The sequence below is a fragment of the Vanessa atalanta genome, chromosome Z (genome assembly GCF_905147765.1).
Source record: "Vanessa atalanta chromosome Z, ilVanAtal1.2, whole genome shotgun sequence".
NCBI classification, from domain to species: Eukaryota; Metazoa; Arthropoda; class Insecta; order Lepidoptera; family Nymphalidae; genus Vanessa; species Vanessa atalanta.
Window position 1 is genome coordinate 1,987,352 of NC_061902.1, and position 26,323 is coordinate 2,013,674.

Consider the following 26,323-nt stretch of genomic DNA (forward strand, 5'->3'; position numbering starts at 1 on the left):
CTAAGTTAAGTTAAAAAAATATTATCAAGTTCAGCTCAAATATCATAGAATTATGTCATATTCAATATTAAATTAATATGTTTTCTTGATTTTTATTGTACGTAAACCAAAACATTGTCTAGTCATTTCTGACATGAGACGACCTCTTGTTGATAAAGGTTGGTCTTTTCTAGTATACAGGAAGTCGGACAGCTGATTAAAAGCTAAAATGTATACGAAATTTGATATATTCACTATTATATTCGTACAAAGCAACTCAGTAATCATCGTATCACGAAATATTACTTAACTTGTAGTAAGTAGAGATTACCTTTAATAAATTCACAACAACCAATATACCAAGGTTGACAGTACATCAGCAGTTCACAGGCAGAGTTGAACACGTACAATCAAATAGTTTTTTTTATTCATTTCGATGTGGTATGTCTGTATAAACTAATTTAAATGTTTCCCGCTCTGGATTTAAATATAAAGAACGCAAGTCGGAAAATCTGCCTGAGCGTTTATTTCTCCGACTATCACAAAATATTTGTCTCACTCATAACTCAAAAAAAATAATTCAAACATACTATATTATTATAATTTCGAATTGCAAATGAATCCCGCTCAGGTTGTTTTTGTATTCTCACCTCACGTCGAGATGTCCCGAGATATGATTAATTATGATTTATTACAGGATACTTGAGGCAATGAATATAATTTCAACACTTCAAAGTGATTTTATATTTCTATGGAATTACGCTTATTAGAATTTTTGACGATTTTTTTTTTATGTCAACATTTATGCTTTAGTTTAGTGCATACTTTGACAATGTAAAAAGTCTATGTACACTCATTTCTTTTCTCTATATTAATATGTATAAAAAAAACTGTAGTACAAAATACTTGTCCTTGCCATTTCTTTAGTATAAGATATGTACTAGATAATTTTATGACTTTTTAGACTAGCCCATATATCGTCCTTATTTTATTATGCAATAAAAGATTTATTTATTAAAACGAATTGATAATAAAGATTAAGGAAAATCATATAAATAAACAGAAGATTGCACAGGATTCTGCCTCATAATACGTGATAAGTGATTATGACAGGTTTGATTAAAAATAATTACTTTTAACGTTTTTTTTTTTTTTATTTACAGTCATTTATCACATAAAATGACGATTCAGTGATTGAAGGTACGATTGAATTTGATTGACACAGAATAAAGTAAAGAAAAGGAGGGAAAAATAAAAACTTTTGGCTTTACAGGACAAATATTTATCTATTTTAGGTATTTATTTTATATAATTTATATTCGATGCAATGATGCAACGATGATATTTTATGTAATTAAATTCGCCGAACAAAATGAAGAAAATTAAACGAAAAAATTAAAAGAAAGATACCAAGGACGCATATAAGTAACAATTTCATTGACGTTTATAGTCCGATCTTAAGCTGCGATAAGTTATAATAGACCTTTCAACCATCTTAATAAACGGCCTTTGTAACGTAAATCTCGATATATTTATAATGCCCTTTTTTTCTTTCAATCTCGTGAAACGACTGAACCTATGAGATTAGAACAATTGACGCCGGATCGTCCATGTATTAAAATAATTCAAACATACTATATTATTATAATTTCGAATTGCAAATGAATCCCGCTCAGGTTGTTTTTGTATTCTCACCTCACGTCGAGATGTCCCGAGATATGATTAATTATGACTATTAATTTTTGAATTCCGTTGATCATTTTTTCTTATTTAATGCCCATCGAATATGACTGGCAGCAGCTACTGATAGCATAAAATAGAAGTGAAGATTATTGCATTCAAATATAGAAACTGTCCAGCTTTGTAATACGAATATTAATTACAGGAACACTTGACAAATTAATGTCACCGTGTATTAAATTTTGTATAATCAAATAATTCTATGGAAATCAAGTGTAATCGTACATTTAATGCGAATACACTAATTATATTATAATCAACTTCACCTCGACACGTTTCGTGTATCGCGCAAAAAGTAATTATGATCGTCAATAAACAGTACTTCTCCGAGATGAGGCACGCAAAACAAATTACTCAAACCGATCTAGAATTACGAAAGAGATTTTGTTTTATACTATATTGACAAGACATATTAAACTTACTTACTGGTGGTAGGGGCTAATGCAAAATCGACTGGGTAGAGTACTACCCAGTCGAGTTTGTTACAAACAACAATACTTAGCAGTATTCTGTTCACGCACACAAACAGGCACAAAAGACAACCCATCTCAGTTCCCAAGGTTGATAATACATTGGTAATATGGGGAATGTGGTGAAACTTAACCTCAGGTGACCTATTTGCCAGTCTGCCTTCCTATGACATAAAAAAAAAAACAACATATAAAGACAGTTTGGTTATTTGTTCGTCTTTATATTTTACCCCGTGATACTTTATAATTTGACTTTATTCTTCAAAACAAATGCAATGTATTTAGCGTGAATTTCTTATTTATAAATTTAATTATACAAAGGACAGTTGTAATCATTACGTCATTACTCGACCCTCCGCATACTTCCCCTTTTGTTTTAAAAAAAAGGCTACATTCGAATCAATATTCTTTCAAGATAAATTCATGTGTATTTTATTAATAGTTGTCCCCCTCGGCTTCGCTTAAGTTTTAAGGATTGTTCTCATAATCTCAAGAATAAGGCTTACGTCGAACTGACAATTATCATATAATATATAATTCTAATACGATATTTGATAATATAAATTCAAATATATAATTATGTATAAGTCTCTACAAACGCTACTATCTCAGTGTCTTTACATCATTAAAATACAATTTACCTTCGAATAGTGTTATAAAACTTATACAAATAAACTCCTGACTATTATCAATAGAATAAAACATTGTTTATTTTGTCATTCATGCATCTCAAACATTCAACAATATTAATGAAGATGTTAATTAATAGATTAAAAATACAATTTATTTTATAAATACTTAGAAATATTCAAGACATAAGAATAAAATTTCAATAAGAGTGGATAGTCTAATAGATAGACCACGTAGGTCGTAATCGATGGTCAAATGATCAAATTTATTAAAAGTTTCAATGAGCATTTAAATTCATTATCCGTAACGGCGTAGGAAATGATAATGAGGAGAAAGAACAGATGAAGATTTGGAACATATTATGTACATCGTCATTTTAAAAGGAAGAATAGCTAACCCGAATTATTTTGGGAAATGAGATACGACAGTTAAAAAAAAATTGCATTTAAATTTTAATAAAAAAATTATTCGATATTCGTCTGAACTTAATCGCGTTATAAATTTTTCCTTTGTATTGACTTCGTTCGCCCCAAACGATAAAGTAATTTATTAGGAGTGGGATAACAGGGTGTTACATTTACCTAATATTACTAACAAACTCCATTTTAAATAACAAATAATGACGTTCAACATTTACATGTCTTGTACGGATTGAATTGAAAATTTGAGGAACACGTGAATTAATATGTTATTTATTCCATTATTATTTTCAACTTTTTTATTGCTAGCACTGAAAATAGACAATGAATTAAAAAATAATCGTTTGATAAACGGAGGAGTAAAATGGTATTCAACTGTTTTATCATTGCATATTTTTATTTATTATTATTTAAATACAAATAATGGCATTGAGCATTTAAAGTAATGCTCAATATTTAAAGCAATCGCTGTTAATAAATTCGTTACACTGTATATAATATATTTAAATATAATAAAATTGCAACACGGCCTTGTAATTCAGTACAAGAAATATATTTTGAAAAGTTTAATTGTGACGGTGTATATACGTCTGAGCACAATTGTCGGTCTGTCAAGTTATTTCCTCACGAGACGTCTACATAACAAAGTAAGGAAATTATTGGATGGATTTAAATGGATCACGTGTTTGTCGCCCATATGAGGAGACAACATTTGCTTTATCGCAGGAAATGAAATAATTTTGACAAGCAAATTCTTATTATAAATATAGTACACTAAAACGCTAACGAAACCTTGTAGATTTTACTTTTTTAATAATCCGATTTGCGTTCTATAATAATGTTTTGTACGATCTTTTGAATTGCATATTGCAATTGCAAAAGTTATATGAATAACTGTCAATTTAACTAGGCTATACTAATAATTCAAATATTAAATTAATAATTATAACGACAAAGTTTAAATACGTCTTCCTGTTATTATTTTGGATATAAATAACGTATTCGTACATATGTATAATTGATAGTTAGAACACATAGGAATTACTTATGAATCTATCGTTGGTGTGCCTTATAAAAATAAATAAACATAATGGAAAACGCTTTTCATTATCTAATAAAAACATATTATACACAATTTTTTAAGCTCCAAAGAAATATACCAATATGCGTTTTTAGTATAATATATAATCAAAATAAATAAGTAAAGTATATATTAACGATGGCTAAAATAAGCTTAAGGAACAAAACACGCAATAAATTATCATTAAAAATTAAATAATTCATAATTTCAGCACAAAACGATGATGTTTTTTATCGAAATGCAGTAAATATAAAAATTCTAGAAACTTGTTTATCAATGGACGCTTAAACACGTTCAGCCCTAGCGGAAGCTGTGGCAAGTTATTGTAAACATACATACATCACGTATTTTCTGTTGGTGCTGAGAAGCGGAACTAACTACTGTCATAAATCGTCTAGCTAAGTTTTATCAGCGATGCACAGAGCGTCATGGTTCCATTATGATGCTTGACTTTCCGCACTCGCAGCCTGCATTTCATTTATTATGGCGTGGATATACGACCACTCGTGCTGGTCTTACTGAAATGTTCTTTGGACGTGACATACTTAACTCAACATCTAACTAAAATTATAATTACGAAAACGTAATAATGTACAGTTTAATTAACTGAATATATAGCTACTCAAAGAATATATACATTATTTAAGATTTAATGTGTAACATTCACATTGTTTCCTGGTCTTGGAAAATACGTTTAGGGAAGGACCAAGTTTAACACGTTTGGATATTGATAATGTATAGTAAAATTACTGAGGAGCTTGGACAGTGAGTAATTGTTCATTATTGTTTATGCTCGTCTTTAATAAGGTTAAAGAGTTTTTACTTAGTAAAACCTATGACATATTTACAAAAATATTAAGTATATTACAAGTAATGAATAGCACAGTTAATTAAAAGACGACATAGTGACATCCTAAAACTTGTTACAAACGTTTAAAGCTGGGTAGCACACAACCGCGAAGAAATACTTCAAGTGTACTAATCATTTAAATAAACTATTACTTCTGCCGGATGCACATCATCGATGTTCTTACCATTTATACTGAAAGGTATTTTGAAACTGACATTGTCAGATTACCTATTGCAAGTACGTCTTCTATTTATTACTTCAAGCGCCTTTCCTTAGCGCGTATGGGGGTGATACCGATTCGTATGCCGTGACGGCAAATGTCGTGACGTGTTCGTCGTGTACCTTCTCTAATACTTTAGGTGTGAGTGATATGTATTATATGTCATTATAATAATGAGAAAAATAATATTGATATTTTTATTTTAGTCAAGAAACTCTAAGTTTTTTTTTGTCTATTTTACTCATTCTCGATCATATTTGTTTACCGATTTTTCGTATATTATAAATTCTATTGACCATCACGTTCGATGCTTCACGCCTGCCGCGCGTCACGTGACAGATGCATTTTTTTAATATTTTAAAAACTATTCTTCCAACGGCTTAAGTTTAAGTCGTAACTGAGTATATTTTTTTATATATATTATCGCTAATATACGAACCACCGATGCCAAGTTTAAGTATAATTGATGTAATTTTTCAGTACGACGTTCGACGGTTTTCTTTTCGATTCCATCGATATAATTAGCTGAATAAATTCTAAGTATAATATGTTGGTCTTATTAATAAAAGCCGACGGGGTGTAAAGTATTAAATTAATCAGTTTCGTTTGCATAAATTTGGCAAAATATCAAAGTAGAAAAGGGATACCTGTATAGTATAACTTTGATTTACAGCCGTTATCGGTCATTTTTGCACACGATATGTACGGATGTCATTCTTGGTTATAGATTGGTTGAAATTCGAAGCGCACCTGCGCACATGTGCGTCGCATTCAGTTGACGTCTTAACGAACGAACAGATTACATCTAACGAATCTTCTAAATTGATGATGTAATGCAAAAAATTAACATTTAAATCCGGTTTAGGTTCTCATTGCTTTAAAAAATTCGGCTACGACCTTGACAAACGTCGCAAGCCAAGAACCGACCTCATCGCAGCCGATTCTATGATTTTATAATTATTACATATATTCAAACACGTGAACACTTATCAGTTTCTTATTGGCGTTATTTTGCTCATGCGATTTTTTGCCCGTGTAGCTATGGCGTTTTTTCGGTTTGATTTTATTAAACAGGTGTATGATATTCAAATAAATATTAATAACTACATAAATCTTAAAACTATATTCAGATTATAACGTGTGCCAAGACTTTATTGCATAGACATTGAAGGTGGCGGAATGGTTTATTATTTATTTATTAAATCTTGTTTGATACTGGAAGGTACATTAAAGAGCCAAAAATCAATAAGATTTACTGCCATTTGTATTCAGCGCACTTCATTGTTTTTCTTTGTATCGGTTTTATTTCCCAAAACTCATTTGATTTGACCTCATAATAAGCGAGTGCTTACATATTCGATCAAACTTGTAAACTTATAATGTACGTAGAACTAGTAAGAGTAGATTCTTAAGATATCAGAAACTTTTTTATTTTAGTTAATAATGCATACTATGTTGAGATGATAAATTCGCATAAATTCGACGCATAAATTCGACATAATAATACTTTTTAAGGTACAATGTATCGTTTCACTGTGAATCGGTTTAAAAATTTTACTCGATCGACTTTGATGCCTGAATTTCGAAATGTTTGCATTTGTTTCTTACAAAACATAGCTGCTAACTTTCATAGAAGTGCATTAAATGAATTATAAAAAATGTAAATATTTAAATTAGAAATCATAAAAAAGAAAGTAAATTTCAAGTATTACAATCAAATGTGTCTCATTTAAAATTGCTTAACAATTGTTGATGCAACATAATGAAATATTAACAAATAACTGCATTTTTTTTTCGTAAGTATTTTTTTAAGTAAATAGTACCTAATTCGTGTAATAGACACGAATTACTCTATCGAATCTATAAGCTATTAAAACCTTTTTTTATAAGTTAACACATATCGCGATACATATTTATAATTAATTTCGAAAAACAGCTTCGAATATTGTGGCTTACATGCACTTGGGACATTTTACTTCTACGTTCATTTATTTTCAATGTATCTGACGTTTAACCGAAGAACCGCGTTGTTTGATATAGTTTGAAATATGTATGCCATTTAAATATTTATACAAACTAGGATATATTTGTTATTCAACGTCTATCTGCCATTATTTTATACTTATTAAATTTATCGGAAATTGGAAATAAGCCAGATTCATCCGTCTCATACACCACGGTCATACAATAAAATTGCATGTTGAATTTCAATAAACATACCTATCTTTGTTTACAAAACTTGCTGTGTATTTAGTTTTTAATAAACATATATTTTCATTATATTTTATATAAAAACTATTAACACTAGCTTCTATAAAAACATCGACCGCGGTGAATAATTGTAAGACAGGTAGCTGAGCTAAATTTTTTCAATTATCTAGACGAAAAATAAAATAGAAATAGGTATTCATAATCCTATGTACATACGTATATTGTATATAAATAATATATAAAATAATTAATATTCTGTTATCATAATGTAATAGTAAGTTGCCAAATTGTTATACATTCTAAGATTTTTGCAATACGAATAATTACTTCTTATATATACTGCTACGTAGCTTAGTTTTACACGTGTTTGTAATATCAAATAAGCTTAATACATTTTATTTTTAGAAAATATTTAATGTATTTAACAAAAAAAAAGTTAGAATCTTTTAATATTTTGAAATTAACCCAACAATTTTAAGCTAGGTACACTTTACTAACTATTATACACATATCTGAGTTATCAACTTATTTTGGGAACTGAAATTTAGGTGCCAAGCGTATATTGATGCCAAATACAAAAGCTGTTTGCATTAACCTTTTAAACATATTTGTATAATCGCTTAGGCCAACGTTACGATCCATTCTCAATACAATGAATATTCAATATTAAATGGCATTTACACGCATTGATTTGTTCACACAAAGCGAGTCCTTGGCAGAGACACTGCGTTAGATTGTTGAAATAACGCCGTACGAAACGACTGTGCCCATTTTCCACTCTAGCAACAAAATGTACAATTCAAAATGTACATATACCTATGTTGAATTATGATTATATTTTTTGTTGAAATGTTTTAACATTGAACTATTTCATTAAGAAAACTCGTATTTTTCCGGTATTAAATCCGTTGATATTATATATATTATGTAACATTTGTATTAATTTATCTCGGTCATAAAGGGCCGAAGAGGATATTGAACTTGACATGAACTTGTTGTATTGTTTTTTTTATACTGATTTCGTGTTCCGTCATTGATTAACCTATTTGGAAACTCCCTTTTTTAGGTGGATATTACCCGTTTCGTTTCTTCAAATTAAAAAAAAAAATTATTAATGAATTAAAGCAATTTTATTTTTAAATATAGACTAAATATTTAAAATGTAGCTTCAACGATTGACTTTTCCTGGAAGCCTTTGCAAAATAATTGTCAAAATAAAGTCTACTTGTATTAAATTTATTACTTACATTTCTATAAAATATCAGATTATTTTGTATAATGCGATCTTATGTTTACGTCGCCTCAATACATTTATATAAAAACGGGCGAGGCTCGGTAAATGCTAATTAATTCAAAGTTATTTCGTCGTCCGTACTATAAGAGCCTTTTAATATGCAAAATAAAACGGGACGTAAGAATGAGGAAAAAATAAAACGAACCACGTCAGTAAGTATTATTTAAGGCCATATTACAGTATAATAATCATCAAAATGATCTAATGTCGACTGGTAAAAATGTTAAAACTTTTTAGATATTATTAATATTAACATTTTGTAATCAATTTCATGTTGTACTGTTAAGCGTTGCGATTGTCACATTTGCGAGCGATTGTGTAAGGTGTGCGTTGCGGTTGCTTTGCGCTGCGTTGCGTTGCGTTGCGTAGCACTTATAGTTTGGTCTCGTTGTAGCGCGAGGGCTGGCCTGCCACTCGCCCGGACCCGTCGCGACCCGGCGGCGATTCTACGTAGCGACGATAACTACAAACACGTAGTATGTATTGACTGTTTTTAATAACAATCAACGGTGTAATACTTCATTGCATATTATTCTAAATTCATAACATTATCTCACAATTGAAATATGGAATAATAAAATGTCGAATTATAAAGAAACTTTAATCCTTAAAGTAAATCTGGCATTAAGTTTTTATAGGTTGAATAAAATCAAAAAATAAATAAGTGACGTTTATTCTGGCGATGTCTTTATACCGTTTATTATTTTAATAAATTTTATTATTATTTCCATTTTAATAAAGAAAGTTCAAGGAAAGAAAACAAAATAATTAAATTTTAACAGTAAATATATTCTAAGAGTAATATTTTAGCTGCACTCAAAACCCGCCTCAGATAATCTCGCTCGTTCTAACTGTTTTGTTAATGGGTTTTGTAACCAGTTATCCTTTATTAGTGAAATTTAAATTGGACGAAAACCACATAACCGGTAGTCTGCAACCGAATGAACGCAAGACAAGGCCGAGCTCTCACCGGGGACAGCGACCTTGAAACAAAATGTATACGCAATATACAAACGAAAATATAATTTTCAAATCAAAAACGCTGAATATAACATTTTAAATATATTCAGTTCTCCCTTTATTATATGTCTTGCTTTAATATTTATATACAATTGTAAAATTATAAAAAATACTAAAATGTATGGATTAACAAAAGCAAAAAAAGTCACTATAATTATGTCTGAATAAAATCTCTTTTACCAAGAGTCGGTTGGTTAATATTTCTTAAAAATAATCCGACCCCATGTAAATTTTCTCACGAAATACCCAAACGAACAAACATCCCAATTACAATTAACGAACTGCTATGATTATTATTTTCATTTGGATAACGACGGCTACTTAAAATTTAATATGAAATTAACAAATAAAGGCAAATGGTTTTTTTTAAATGTCATAAATATATTACAAAATTAATTTGAATTTGGAATTCGGAGTATTATGATTCTTTACAATTCAATTTGTAAATCGGAAATTTATTTACAGACTTAATAAAAAAAAAGGTATAATTAATAATGTTATAGATAATAAAATTTATATAAATTTAAATATCTAATTGAAAAAAAGAATACATCACATCACATTAATAAAAAAAAAGGTATAATTAATAATGTTATAGATAATAAAATTTATATAAATTTAAATATCTAATTGAAAAAAAGAATACATCTGCATAAAGCTATTAATATAGATTAAGATTATAGCTTATTTTGAGTTGCGTTAAAATATATTAAGTAAGTATTCCTTAGCACAAAAAACGAATGGGTATAAAAAAATATCTTCAACGTCTGTATGATGTTTATCATTAATTTGTTTGAAAAAAAAAACACATTTAATGGTTATTGTTGGGATTAACGATCATTAAAATTGCGACTGGACCACCATAGCGTTTTGCATACAGCGTGTTACCCAACACTATAATGCTCACCACTCACCAAATGCATGGCTATAAATATTGGAACGTTATAATTATAATCCAGCAGATTCACGAAGTAATCTTTCACGGTGTTTTAATGATTTAGCACAAAGATCCACTCGTATTATCCACTGATTCACCTTGGCTCCGTCAAATAGCAATACTCCCATGTAATAATTGCTTATAACGGAACGCGACAGAAGGTCAAGATGAATGAACTGTTATATGGGCTGATAGACAGATAGGTACGTTCATCGTTTAATAAACATTGACACATTCGAGCTCAATGTTACGTTTAATGGATTTCATGATCGTATGACGACATTTTATTACGTACTTCATATATTTTATACAGTATCACTCCGTACCAAGTTACGACGAATACAATAATTACTAAACGAGTTCCAAGCGTATTGAGAAGCTTCATAAAAAATACATAGAGACATAAAAACTTTAACCGAAACCTCATACACTCTAATCTCTAACAAAGATCGTATCATAGTGAATTTAAATAAAGCGCAACGAACATCATTCTAGATATTGAACGCGTCCAGCTCGCTGCCGGTCCGGATAGGTATTGCCCGCGGGTAGTTAAAGATAAAAGAAATAAAAGTTGCTAAGTCTCTGTATAATGTTTATTTCTATCAATATTATTATGTTGGAAATGTTTACGATTGAACGCGCTAACTTCAGTCCGATATTAATAATTCACTCGTAAAAGGTGTGTTTATTAGGGAAGCATACAGGTAACTAAAATAACTTCACAAAACTGACAATAATGCATGGGTTAAATGAATGCTGGGTTTTGTGTTTAAATTAATTAAATGTACTGTAATATTTAATTTTTTTATATTTACTGATGAATATTCAGGTTCTCGCCCGTTTATCGGTGGAATTCACTCTAAATCGAAACCGCTTCACCATTCAAAGGTAAAAGAATATTTGTCAAATGTAGACTCAATTGTAGGTTTTAATTGTTTTAAAGATACGCATCATTCAATTTCACATCTCGTGGACGACAGCCTTAAAGATAGTGTATTAGCAATTTGAAGCCTTATACGAGAGTCGCGTTCACACTTGCGTTGCATCGTGATTGGCATATTATACGACCGAGCGTTAATCGTTAAACGACATGCATCGCTGAATTTTAAATCTTTATTTAAACCTAATTTATTGTTTTCATTAACAATTTATAATTGTTAACAAAGAAACGTCAACATTAATATTAATATATTTTATCATTTTTTACCGTTCCATTCATTGAGTGATACAATTTGTATTATCAAATATACGAAATTGCTAAAATAAATTTAATTTATCATTTGCAAGCCGTTGACACGAGTAGTTATCACTCGATCGCTGATAACGATCTAGTTATCAAGCGTCTGCTAAATATTGACCGGATAAATTACCATCACGATAATCTACGCCATTTAATATAAAATAGTTCGGCACACAATTAATAGTGTTAATGTTTTATCAAATATTCCTTATTCATTTATGAACTAAAAGGCAATAGGCTTCCTTAGAATTATATCGTGAATCCAAAAGTATACCAAGGATATAAGTACACATTTTTTTTTTCAATTAACTTCTGCTTAATAAAAATAACTATAGTAATTGTTTATAGGAATTTTCTCTTGTGGATAATTTACTTTTTTCATATAAATTATATTTAAGTATGTGTATGCACGCTAGTTCATCTTTGTCGAGTAATAACTGAATGATAAACCGAAATCAAGTACAAAAAATCTGAGCAGTGCTATCCCAGAATTGAACCCACAACCCAGGCGTTCCAATCACTAGGCATTTGGCATTATTTTGCTAAGAAATATAAAGATGACAAAATCTCTGTCGATGAATACGAAAGGTAAACGCCTCGATAGGTATGAGGTATTTATAACGTTCAAACAGAGAACAAAACACGCCCATTTCATGGATAATACATGTCTGACTCATACAAATATTTGTCAATTATAAATATGTGTTTTAATAACAAAACAAAATTTATTTAAATAACACAGTATAAAATTAACAAGACATTGTGATAATGTTTAGTAATATAAATAAATATAAATTAAACACGTGACAGTTACATCTATTCCTAAATGCTGAAAGGAATACCTTTAAAAGATTAACTGGTCTCAACTGCTTTCTTTGTTCTTTTTTTCTTAAGAGGAAAAATCTTCGGTCAAGCAAGCCGGTTTACTATATTAGTTAATAAGAAACAAAACTCTTCGAGGTACGTTACGCATAAAATGTTTATAAATCACATTTTCCCATACATAAATATCTATTTATCGTTTGTTACATTCATTTTGTAATATTTGCGTGATTCGACGAAACGAGCTGCGGAAATTACCACAATTAAAAAAAAAAAAAAACAATGGAAGAGTCATCGGGTCATTCAATTGCTCGCTAAGATGACCATCATTCGTTATAAAGATACGACGAATTGTAAAACAATTATTTATCTTTGTAAAATAATAGCACGTCATTGTTCGCTTTGATTATTTATATAACTAAATAGATGTTCAAAGATGAGAACGCGTCGAAAAAAGTCTACACCAACAATTTATACTACGCTAACTCGAAAGTGTGCGCACACTCCGCTAATAATTGTCAGCGCAATAGAAATCGATTTCTTTAAAAAATTGCCTTTAGTATATTTCTTCACGATTTTATTAATACATATAAAATAACATATTATAAGCAACTTGGTGTTCCAAAAAAAGTGTTATATTTTCACTAAAATTCAAGTTAGCGTGGTATATATTGAAGTAATCGCCAAGATTTGACCACTAAGTACACGCACATTAGTAAAGTATTATGACGTTTGGCGAGTGTCAAACGTAGCTGCCTCCGAATTATATCCACTTGATTTTTCTTTCAATAACTTGTATGGAACTGTTTAACTTAACACTATCTTAAACAGTACAATAGACACGAAAGCTAAGTATTTGTTATGACATCTCTTTAGACCCAGCGAAAATCACAGCGTTTTTTTTTCCCGAATATTTACAGCTATCTAAATAAGATCCAATTAGTCCTTTCTAATTTCTATAACTATATCTTAAATACCATATTTACATTTGCTAAAAGTCAAATTAATTAATAATCATTAAAAACGAAGCCAAATTAAAAATACACATTACTGTTGATTTATGTGTATGATTTGTTTAAATATACAAACGTATTTTTAATTTTGCTTGCTTACAAGCCCATGGGATATTTCAAAAGGCGAAATTATTGGTCATATTGTGCACCTCTAAAGTGGTGATCGTAATATGCAAATATATTATGATAAAAAAGATACACCGAGTGTAAGAACTAAAAGAAGCCATGAACTAAAAAAAGCGCTCATTTACATTATCCGAACTAATTAAAACACGCGTTATCGTTGTTAAAACGAATACCAATTACACGAACGATTAAATTTATTCAGTATATACGTAAATTATATTATCAGAGTATATTTTCAACCGTGACATTCTGGAAAATTCGATTGTCGTTTATATAAATTGAGATTTGTGGTCACCCTACATAGGTTAAGCGAGAGGTCCTCTACAAGGGAAGACCATTTCAAATGTTCTAAGATTAGATATCCTCGTTTGATTAAATAATGCGTAAATGAATCTTATTATGAGACACCATTTAGTTACATCTTATAGAATTTGTCGGTGTTAATAGTAGAGATTGTGTGTTTAATATACTTATATGATAAATGCTATATTTCATATACATACATACATATAGTAGGGTTTTCTTTATAATATAATTATTTTGGTAAAATGATTCCATCGAGTTAGATAGTCACGGAGTTAAACGTGGTCGAAAAAAATAATTTGCCCATAACAAAAAAAAAAAATATACAGATATTTTCTCAAGGTAATATTTAAATAATTTTTTGTTATGAATATTTGAGTTGACTGATAAATTACTGAAAGCAATATTAACCCGATTGCTATGATTAGTATTTCATTATTATATTTACATTTCACAAGGCTCAAGATCATTTGAATATAAAATCAACTTAATAACGCTACATGACAGTCATGATGTAGGTTATACGTATTTAATTAATACAATTTATATTTAATTACTAAGACAGGTAATACGATCAAATGAAATGAATTTAGTGAAAACGAGACAACCGAATACACATCACACATAATTTGGTCATGTAAATTAGTTCAAACCGAGCGAAAAGTGAAAATGCAACGATTATTGAACACGTCTACGCGTATGCAATAATAATACAGGCAAGAGAACAATGACTTGTCACGTGCACGCGTAAGACGGGACAGTCGTGAGACATTTATATGAAATAAGATTTACAAAGATTATAAAATCAAAAGCGATTTGTCTCTTTCTGTAATTATTGATGTGACATTCGAAAAAAGGAGACAGAACTAGTCTACTAATTATCAACAACATCTATACATACAGAGCCGTTGTAACTTATAATTACCAAATCAACTGCACTGTCATTAATATAACGCCGGCAAAATTTTCGCGCCAAAAATTCAAGATGGCGAATGACACTGATATACTATCTACGAATTTTTTCTAAAAAAAAATTACCAATAGAGATTGTTACCGGTTTTTTGTCTGTTTATAGGTCTTTTATAACTGCTCTTGAATAATTGTGGTTTAACGCATGTCTAAGATGATTCTCACTCGCTTATGTATATTCATTAGCGATCTTAACGTCACAGTGTACGTCACGCAAGTCGCGTCAGTAACCTAATTAGAAACAGATGAATAAACTTTAAATTGTGTCCTTTTATAACACGGTGCGCTATATTTACGAAAAGTGTTTATAAAAATTCAGAATTCATTTTAAATTAATAATGTGAATTATAAAAATAATACGATAAAGGAAAATTTTAGTGGAACAAAATTGTGTTATTTTATTATTTAACGGACTATTATGATATTCATATAAAAAGTTATCGGTATATTACATTCATTATGATACATTCCCGTATACTAGCCCTGCGTTTGATCTGTCCCCGGACGTTTCGAATGGCGGTCATCGCGTTTTTATTCTTAATGACGTATGAGAGTGTTTTGACGATAATAGACACATATATACAATCCATGTATAGATTTATGACGCACCGACTTTAATAAAATTACAACGAGTACCGTGTTCGCATACTAATATATATTAATGACGATCGGATAAATTCTTAGGTAAGATCTCGACTATAATTGATATTATTAATTAAGATAATATAATTGAGTGAGTAATATAACGATGTGTTCACGTAAAAAAAAACTATACACAATATTTTATATAATAATACATTATTTATATTAACCATAAGCATTTCGGTATAACAACATAATAAACAAATCCGTACTAATGTACTAACTAAATGTACATAGGTAACGTATTCATAACATCGGTACAAGGAACAAACATAAACTTATTTATCTTGTTACTCGACTGCATAGAGTCAGTTACTCTTATTGGGATAATGTATACGTTTTAACAATATGATCCCAGACACCGATTGCCTTTTGTCAGCAGTCTTCTCATTTTTTCTTAGCCCGTCCGTTTCCTAAGCACGAGCATCGAGGTATCTCACCCGGGTCTGTCGGTCGGCCTCTTAGGTCTAGATGAGGTTCAAAATGTCGGAAACAAAAAAAATACTTCATAAACTATTAACCAATGGCGCTGCACGTTACTCCGAGATAGACCGCAGTTAAAATTTACATTAGCATTGTTACTTACTTGGTCAAGACACTAAACAACGTCGTACCAATTTTTATTTGATTTTTTGATTTAAATATTTATTAATATAGAACCTTTAACGGATCGAATAATAGAACATCATTATGCTTTTTCACGGCGGGAATATGGCAGAATGTCATTCGACGCGTGCCGGCTATCTGACGCGATACATTTATAATTTAAAAAAAAAATGTATTCGTTCTTGCAATTTTGTTAAGTTTTGATACCAGTACCTTCGCGCCTTTTTTCAATTGCAAATTTGTTTCCTGATAATGATGGTTGCTTAAATTAAATACATGACCTAGACGTTCATGTGCAGACTAGTATGTGCGCTCTCTCTTTATCAATATTTAAATCGTTAAGTATAAAATTAAACGTCATATTGTTATTGGCGTCACGTATGCGCTTAAAAAGGAAAATTCAAAGTCAACCTTGTCGATCACGACACGATATAAATTCAAGACGACATTTTCACGTATCGGTCATTAATATTTTATTAGTATAAAAAAAAGCATATTGAAATTTATTGAATGTATTGTGTAAGGTCGTTTAGTAGGAAAAAAAAAGTTAGATAATATTTTCAAAGTCCTTATAAGTATGTATTGAAAATAAAATTGTTTAGATATAGAACGTTCTCACTGAAATGGTAATATGTATGTATTTGGTATTATTTTAGTTGAGTAAACCTTCTACTCTCGGCCTGGTGTTGCCTTTGAAGTTGGGAAATAGTTCAGTTGTTCAGTGCATATTTTGTAACCATCGATTGTGGTAGATTTTTGACAACTTGATTTAGATTTGGCTGGAAATAATTCTCTGACATATGTTATTTTATACAAAAAGTTATCAGCTAGTGATGTACTGTACTGAAATATAAATAAAATAAAGATAAATCTATACGTCTATCATTTTTCATTATACATAAGTATTCAATGAGTATTTGCTCCTAGTACTTATTAGGTACATCACTTTTTTCATAATAATATAGGCGTACGGACAAATAGGTTGGGTGGCATCTGTTTAGTTGACCACTTATATGGCGCTGTACGAAATATTATTTACAACGCTGTTGCGCCAACTTATCGCCATTGTACCTAGAGTTACACTAGCAGACTCTTCAAGTCGGCACACAACAATACTAAGAACGTATGATACCTGATACATCCTGACGGGCTTGCACAAAGCCCTACTACTTACTCTACTTAAATTATGTTTTAAAGTTCGAGAAACTTAATTTCCACGAATTAGCGATCGGTTCTATTTTCAAATACAAAATCCACAAGAATGCAATCTCAAGAATCTACAAATCGGAAGCGGACGGAAATTAAAGTAAAACATTAGTATGATGTAATGTGCACTTTCAGTATTATATCGTCAGGTTTTTCACGCAAAAACAAATGTGAGCAAACTTCAATATTAAACTTTATTGCTTTAGACAAAGAATTCAAATTAGCTCAGCAATCAAAAACAATGGCATGTCGCTCGAATTTTGTATGAAAAGACTTAAACATTAACAGTTGTAATAAAAATATTAAATGATATAATAAAGCGATTGTGCAAAAAATTTTTTTTTCATATTACTGTAGTATTATTTGGCTTATGAATGTTCTAATAACTATAAAGGGCGTATTTGATTATTACATGTCTCTTAAAATACGTCTTAATCCATTGATTTAAACACGGAATTCGCTTAGAAGGCGCAGATTTATTTATGCCTTAGCCTTATTATATTTTTTTATTAAAATTTTAGTAACTTCGAATTGACATTTGTATGGTAAATAAAGCTACGTATGTTTGTAAATAAAATAGTTCATTACTCGTAGTGTATAGTATATTTAAATATATACAAGTAATGCTCGGTGGCTAAGTTATTGATTATTTTAACTATCAATATATAAAGTAATTCGATTAATTTTATTAACATATCTAAGGTGATTGAACTGTCGGAAAGGAGCTATCGAGTTTCTTGACGGTTCCTCTCGGTAGAACTAAATTTATAAATTTAAATAAATCTTCTAAAATTAATAAGGTAAATTTCAATAAAATTGTTCCAATATACACAGTGATGTCGTAGGTTTGTTAAATCGAAATTTATTTAAATTTGATATGAATGTCATACGTCATTCTTACTTTCAACTATTTGATACGGCTTTAGTGATAAATGCATTTATATTTATAAAATTTATCTACTTTTCATGATTGAACACAAATTACTTTCAAACACTGAATCAAATTTATCGACTTTCACTGAGACTTTACCGGCGTAACAAATACATATAACCGTCATACATCGATGCGAGGTTAAGTGTTTCATCAATTTCTCTATGAACGTATAAAATTAACAAAATTGATAAATATTACGGATCTTTATACAGATATATTTTAATTTGAAGTGTCATAATCTTTGATACATGGAGCATGGGATAAAACACCGTCGTGAAAAACGGTTAAAGCGCTCGGTATCGAGGTTGTTGACATTCAGCGTAAATACGCTGTTTCGCTGTAAACGGTTAAAAAGAAACTGTGTACCTATTTGTTTATAAGTAAGAGTTTATGAAGCAATTAAAATTCATATAAAAAAATTGTTTCACTGGTTTCATCTAAAAAAGTCGAGCGCCACCGGGGCGAGTTGCTAATAAACTACAAATTAAAGTAATTTCCAACTGGGCGAGTCTAGCCGCGCTCTCTTGATGGAAACTAGATTAACTAGATCCAAGCGTAGACTGCATTAAGATACAGAAAGTAATTCAGATAAAAATAAACGGATTCGTATTCACGGCGCATAGTAAAATTGCGTATATAAATAGGTACTTAACAGCTTTATCGCGCTGTGATCAGATGTACGAGGGTTGTAGGTTCGAATTCACCTGACTTTATATAAATCATAATACTTTATTTAATTCTTTTTTTTAAATTTTTACCTTTATTTTAATCATTTATACAAATTATTATGATATACTATATAATATAAAAAATTTAACATTTTCGTGTTTAATAAAATTATCTCATACTTCTAACTGTATTCACATCGTAATATATTCAAAACTGTTCTTAGTATGGTATATGAACATATATATACATATATCTAAATAAACATTCATATAATATTTCAAATAATTCTTGACTTTATTTATTGTCTATATATCTGCTAATCGTATTTAAAGTATTAAAATACAGCCTTTATCATTTGTACGGTCAACTGAGCTCGTTTGGTGACATAAAGTTATGTAAATCTATACTAATATAAATGCGAAAGTATCTCTGTCTGTTGTCTCTTCACGCATAAACCGCTGAACCGATTTAGATGAAATTTATTAAGCAGATAGTTCAAACTAATACTAGCTAAACCTCCTTTGTGTATTATATATGTTACTTTAAAAGCTCGAACTAAGGTAAATCTTAAGATTTTCCAGTAAAACCTAAAATTGAAAAATTTGAATGAAAAGAGTTGGTAAATATAAGTATTTATTATAAAGGGACGACTTTTTCGGATTTTCACGTTTCCAACCTACCCTAACCTAACATGTAAATCCTAAGACTTCCCATGTGAATGATGGGAAAAGTTCGAATCCCAAGGTTTTATGGACATTTACCATTCATAATCGATAAATCTTAGGTTTTACTGGAAAATCTTAAGATTTACCGTAGTTCGAGTTTTTTCAGTAACATATATAATTGATTAGTTAGCTTTCGCGTTTAATAATACCAATCTATATTTTACATTACACTTAATATTCTTTTCTAGTTACATATTCCGATGACAGCTATAAAGCCATTTTATAAAACAACTCGAACACGACACACGAACCCAATCGAGAAATATAAGAGAGAAATACTGGCTAAAAAAAATATTACAAAATACAAATAAAGAACATATGCATCAGAATAAGTCGGTTTTCAATATAACGAGTGAGATACGAAGTGAGTTCTTATAGATAATACTGGTGTCCACTTCGCGCTCTGACGCGTAGTATAAAATATATATACAAGTAGTAACGATCCGAGTCTCCTAAATGTTACTGAACCTGTACCTTAATAGATTATCATTTATTACATAACAATGATACGATTCGTTAATTTAATGTATTAACTTATATTTTATACAAAATAAATAGTACTGGTATTTTAATTACGTAACATAAATCTTATATCATAATACTCAATGATATACTTTTTTTAAAAGTATCTTTTTTTATTCTTTTTTATAATTTTTAATATCATAAATATGTTAGATATATCAAGTACATCGTTAAAATTTATCTTTTGATAATACTTAAATATCTATTAAAAATATTCGTTGTTATTCTTTGACTGGAGATCTGGGTAATATTTAATAATAATAATAATAAACATTTATTGAGCAAATTACACTACTTTCACACAACATAAACAACGAAACATAACAAAATATCACTTATCCTAAAATACATCAAACAAAAAAAAATAAAATAATAATAACTAAAAATACAACTACAACAGAACAAGTTTTGAGAGTAAAAAATTAATAATTAAAATAATATAAAACAATAAATAGTGTGCAGCAGTGTAATTTAGCCAAAAGGAGATCCACTCAGTGAAAAATAGATATTTAACCAAGTTAGAATTTGTATCAACTTCAACGTATTGTTAGAATTATTGTAACCATGCCACGCGTTCTTATACATTGTAAATTATAAGGTCCTTAAGTTACGGGAGTTACTCTTGTAAAATAAATATTTATATTTATTTGTAGCCGTTAAATAAAATTAGGTATTTTTATAAGACAATTCAGTTTTATATTTATATAAACGTAATATTCAATAAGATATTGACGTTACATACTTTGATGCAATGCAGCACCTTATTTTAAATAATGTTAGCCCATAGACACTGTACGACGTGGCTCTCGCACAGCCCAAGATCCGGCCCACCACTCAAAAAAGATTTTCTGAGCGGCTAACCGATGGTCTCCGACTTTACTATTATCTGAGGTGCTCAAAGCGTAGCGTTCGTTTGTTTTTTTATCATACTGAGTTTCGACGGGCCTCACAATACCGCGTATGCACCAACCATGAGACATAATATGTAATAAATAAATCTAATTAAATTACTTGTCGACATTTTAACAAGCCACGAGCAATTATTGTTCTTAGCATACCTCTGTATCAACTCTTTTTTGCTTTGATCTATTCATAAATTCTTTCACGGCCAGTTCTTTTTAATTTTAATTAGATAAATACCTTTAAATACATGTAGGTACGTATTAAGTTATTCTTATTTATCGTACGATTATTTTAATTATTTAAATACAAAGAATTTTTGTATGAAAATTATAAGTCATTTAATGTATAACAAATACTCGATAATGACCGACGTTTTTAATTACGACTATTGTGCCATCTATTCGACTTTTAATGAAAATTTTGTACTTCAAGGCGTAGAATAAATACGACATAGGCATAGAAACATTATATTGTAAACATATTAGAAAAACTGGTGCTTGAGCATGTAATAAAATTATCAATGGCCCTAATTGAACATACGCTGTTTTTTTTCAATGTCTGATTTGATCTGATCTATATAATCAAAGACATGAATGCTGAAAATTGGAAATTTATTAATTAAAGTCAATAATAGTTACACCTATCAAAACATAAAATAAATATTTGTCGCGAGATCTGGGATGATACACGATAACATCCATTAAAGTGTACTCAAATAGGCCTATTGGTATAATTACATAATAATGGTATATAAAAACAAATGACGTTTAAGCTTAAGATCAACAAACGTTCTCGTCAAACAAACAAACGTCAAGTTAATTGAACGTCACGTCGACGCGTTCATTAATACGTCTACGTATACGGGGAGTATACGAGTAGTAGACGTAACATAAGCGTTTAAGAAAAAATCATAGTATTGTTTTAACGAGTTTTCGTAAAAACGAGTTAGCTACATTACAAATACTGTCGGTCATACGACCGTCATTGATTCGTCGTTTCATTTTTTTTTATATAATTAAACAATAATTTGATTTCTCATTTGTCCGGGTTATTCCCCGGCTTAATCGATTTATCCGAAATTTTACTAAAACCCAACTAGTGTGAAATCCGAACACACTTAAGCATTTATAATATCAATTAATTGTTATCAAGTGACGATAAAATTTTAACTACCAACAGTTTTTGTTTTTGTTTTTTTTTTTTTTTAATTAGCGAAAATATTTTAAAATCCTCGAAACACAATTAACGAACGGATGTTCTTGAATTCAATTTTTTGTTAATACAAAATAAGTTTAATGTATATTTATTCACCTCTAACAAAGCGTGGGATAAATTCGAATTAAGAAACGGAAAAACCTTTTTTTTTTCTGGTAGTAATTCGAAAATATATTTCAAAAAAGCGTTAGGTACGCTCTTATAGTAATTATTAATTTTAAATTTGATTACTAATATCTAAATAAGAAAGTAACTGTCTGTCTGTTCTCTTTCCAAACTACTGAACCACCTGAACTAGACAACTATTTAGTACAAAGTGGTATTTTTGTATTGACATCGTTCTAATTTTAATATAACATTAAAATAAACGTTAAACTATATTTGCTTATATAATTATTTCAATCTCAACACGTGGCGTTTTTTGCTCCTTCTATGCGTGGCGTGGTGGCTTTTAAACGTAACGCTAATTTTAAAACTAATTATTCAAAAGTATCCACCATTTTGCTTGAAAACACTTCATTGAAAATTATTTTAAATAGTATATAATATATATAGAGCCGAGATGGTCCAGTGGTTAGAACGCGTGCATCTTAACCGATGATTTCGGGTTCAAACCCAGGCAGGCACCAGTGAATTTTCATGTCCAGCATCATAGTCCAGCAGTGGGAAAATTACAGGCTGCTAATGTATATATATTACTTAGACTGTGCTTAAAGAATATTTTATAAAATCATTCGATCGACCTGTTCTAAATGTCACTAATCAAAGCATATTATCATTACATGTAAATATTGGGAACTAATAAAAAAAATATTTGGAAATATTCAACGTATTGCTCTAAAAGCGTAAGAGCACGTATTTTTCGACGGAAAGTTGATATTTTGTTCATAATTAAGAACATAAGCGTCTATGATATAACAACGTTTCGAACAATTATTGCCGACAAAAAACCTTAATTATACCTAAGCGTAATTTCGAAATAGTATCTTGTCAATTTTAAACACGATAAAACAGCGTACGTATGACGTCTATGTTTTTAAAATCTGCGTTGTTTAGACGTTTTATTGCGTCCAGTCGTTAAATACCAATTTAATAAGTTCCGCTATTATACGAGATTAATTTTAATTAGCGATATCACGAATCGATAAAAAAAAAACTAAATGTCAAAAATATATTTTGTATATTCCCACATGCATCGTAATGAACGAAAAAGATTTCAAAAATTGTTTCCTTGACACTTGAACAGTGTCAAATCTCGTTCTTATTCCTAATTTAAATTTAAATTTCGAATCCATAAAAATAAAAATTCGCACGATTTTACACTTAGCTATGTATCGATATGCAAAATATTCAGAAAGTTTTTAATTAAACGATCATTGATTGGTTAGATCTTGCATGCTACGGCTCATCAATCAATTGATCGTAATGTGTCGCTTTCAAATCCTCTACGGAATGAGTCATGAGTCATTCCATTCATTCAATGAATTGATAGAATGAACGTAGACGGGATTAAAAACACGCATCGACACATGTTAGCGCTAACATTGAGAACAGATTGCATTTGAATATTTTAAACGGTCAACTGTTGCAAGGGAAACGACATGTCTTAAACTGTTTTATGGGTGTAATTAATCTTGTTATTCTATCATCCATATATACACAAAAAGTATTGTTCGCTAATATATATACACATATAAATTTACACTCAAGACGAACTACTACAAATTCAAGTATAAGGATAAGATACAGAGTATTCGGAATGCATTGGGTATGTTTTTTTGCAATGCACTATTTAAATAATAAGGTCGTAAAACGTACACGACGATTTCAATTTATCCTTGGATATGAAAATTTATTTAATATAGAAATCCTATTTAACCCGAAAAGCAATATACGTAACAATGATGAATCGATCTAAGCTCATTTAATTAAAGTATAGTATAAGTTTAGTTTAGATTAATTCGAAACTATATTATTTATTAAATTTGTTTTTATTTTATATATACAACTCGCTTGCTTTATTCCCAAAACTTTATCTAAATCAACCAGTCTGGCGAGCGCACAATTTCACCTAAATTCCAAACGTCCGAATGAGATCTTGGGTCAAGGAAAATTCTCAACCTTTCATAATGACAGTTCGCAGGCAAGTTCTTAATGAGTCTTAAAATAAACACGAGGGAGCAACGACATATAACCGATTCCATCCAGACGAAACGTACTTCGTCAGATTGATGTGGTACCGTCCACTTTCAACCAGATGCAACCGCCTGATTAATTGTCACAAGAATTAACGATAATATTGCGTGATGATGCGAGCGTTAAACTTAAACGTTTAGTATTCCAATGTTTGTGATGTAGTATTTTAGTCTTTGATCGAATCGTATTAATACTTAATACTAGAAATCGTAGACTTTAGTTTTTATTTTCACGTCTGTTGTTCTGATATAAATAACGTATTATTTACTACAGTTTTGCATGCGTTTAATTGATTGATTTTCAGGTGTTAAGCATTATATAGACTTTGTAATTCATCGGTGTTCAAGCTATACTATAATATCTATTTTATCAAATCCGTTTCAATGGTTAGGCCGTAAAAAAGTAACAGACAGAGTTACTTTCGCATTTATAATATTAGTATAGATCAAAGTATAATATTAATATACTATAATATGTACATCTATGTCAAATATAATATCATTAGTGTAATGCAGACCATGTATATCGAAGATAACTTACAAATTACGGTTACATTATGATTCACGTGTCCTCGTCTGTCCAGTGGCTAGTTTATTCAGCTGCAGCTCTCCGGTTTCCGGGCCTTAAAAAATTATCGGATTGTTGATGATGAAAACTTACAGTAATCGAGAGCTAGAAAGTTGTCAGTGTTACACTCTCGTGCCTCGGCAAGCACTTAAAGCTATTGGCGCCTGCACTCTCTCCAGTATTATCAGATTGCCGTCCCAAGGGACGAGATTAACACTTTACCGTAACACATTGAGATCTGTGGTGATAATAATATTCTGAATATATATTTGCACCGTAAAACTTGCTTAAAGACATTGTTCTTTCGTAACTATATTTTTGAAATATTAAGAAGTTCTAAGCGGATTTAAACCGTCTGAACAGACTCCCAATCAAATAGAAGGCACATAAAATCGGTTGAATTAATAACAGATCATGGTTAAAAAAATCTTTTAATGAAAAGCAACATAAATAATATTTAAAAGATTCTTGGTCAGTTTCGGGCTTCTCAACAAATCGGTAGTTTTATAAATTTGTATTGACCAACAGACAGATGGCGTGAGCATTAATTGTGGTACTTACAAAGTGTTAAAGTACCATTTATCTTGCTATTTATAAACTGAAATCCGCGTTTATATTTGTCTCGTTTGCAATTAAAGCATATTTTTTGTTTGAATAATATTATTTTATTCAATTTATCAACCATATATATTTATTCACATTTATTTGTGAACGGTGTATTTAAAAAAAAAACTGTGTAATAGCATTCCTAGACAGATTTTTAACTACTCAAACTCAAATTCCTTTATTCAATATAGAAGCATTACACTTTCTT

General features: G+C 29.9%; 1 protein-coding gene across 2 annotated transcripts in view; it reads left to right on the top strand.

The window, feature by feature from the left end:
• Nucleotides 1–26,323, top strand: part of LOC125075803 (UNC93-like protein) — an 88,916-nt gene that overhangs the window by 42,688 nt on the left and 19,905 nt on the right. Inside the window, exon 2 of one of the 2 annotated variants that reach the window (XM_047687569.1) lies at nucleotides 9,289–9,370. The exons of the other annotated variant lie outside the window; for it this stretch is intronic. The gene's annotated coding sequence lies outside the window, so the exon portion shown is untranslated. The remainder of the gene's footprint in view (nucleotides 1–9,288; nucleotides 9,371–26,323) is intronic. 2 annotated transcript variants of the gene reach the window in all.